Below are 819 nucleotides of genomic sequence, written 5' to 3' on the forward strand. Positions count from 1 at the left end.
GGGGGGGGGGGAGCGGGGCGTAGAGGTGCAAGGGCGGGGGGCGGGTCGCGCAGGGAGGAGGGGCGGGGCGCACTGGAGGCGCGGGCCGGGGCGGGGCGCGGGCCTGAGCGGGGCGGGGGGCGGGGCGACGGCGGGGCGGGGCGGGGCGGGGACGGGGCGTGGGGAGGGGACGCACGCAGGGCCCTGGGCGGGGGCGCCTGTGGCTGGAGACGCTGGGGGCGCTGGGCAGAGGGGCGCATGGCGGGGCGCGCGGCCCTGGGCCGGCTCTGGGCCCTTCCCCGGGCTTCCGCGGAGGTTGGCCGTGCGGCCGCTCACCTGCGTCCCCGCCTCTCCGGCTGCTGCGCTCTGGCAGCGGGCCGCTTTCATCCTCTTCTGCGGGGCTTGGCTCAGCGCCTTCAAGAAACGGGTGCGGAATAAGTGAGACAGACATCACAGTAACTGTTTATTTTGGATTTTCTTTTTAAAATTTTTTTATAACACTATAGCAGGGCGTGTTCTACTTTTCAATATGCTTTCATATCATTACTTCAAATAATCCTCAAAATAACCCCGTAAATCAAGAGCAAGAATCACTGTGTCATAAAAACAAACTGAAGCTCAGAGCAGCGGTTCAGAGTCTTCCGAACAACCAAGGCCGGTCCGTTTTTCAAATCTATGAGTACAGTGAACGTACTGAGATGTAATATAAGAAGTCGCATAGAAAACAATTAGCAAAATGCCTGGTATATGTAAGTAAGCAGTAAGTGGTAATTATTATTAATTAAAATATTGGAATATTTTAAAAAATGCCCAGATAAACAATTTTAACATCACCAAAAC

General features: G+C 56.8%; 1 protein-coding gene across 1 annotated transcript in view; it reads right to left on the bottom strand.

The window, feature by feature from the left end:
- The window catches only part of MPPE1 (metallophosphoesterase 1), an 18,845-nt gene extending 18,442 nt beyond the window's left edge, over window positions 1-403 (bottom strand). Inside the window, exon 1 of the mRNA XM_055082683.1 lies at window positions 316-403. The gene's annotated coding sequence lies outside the window, so the exon portion shown is untranslated. The remainder of the gene's footprint in view (window positions 1-315) is intronic.
- Between the last annotated feature and the right edge of the window lie 416 nt (window positions 404-819).

The sequence above is a fragment of the Physeter macrocephalus genome, unplaced genomic scaffold (genome assembly GCF_002837175.3).
Source record: "Physeter macrocephalus isolate SW-GA unplaced genomic scaffold, ASM283717v5 random_219, whole genome shotgun sequence".
NCBI classification, from domain to species: Eukaryota; Metazoa; Chordata; class Mammalia; order Artiodactyla; family Physeteridae; genus Physeter; species Physeter macrocephalus.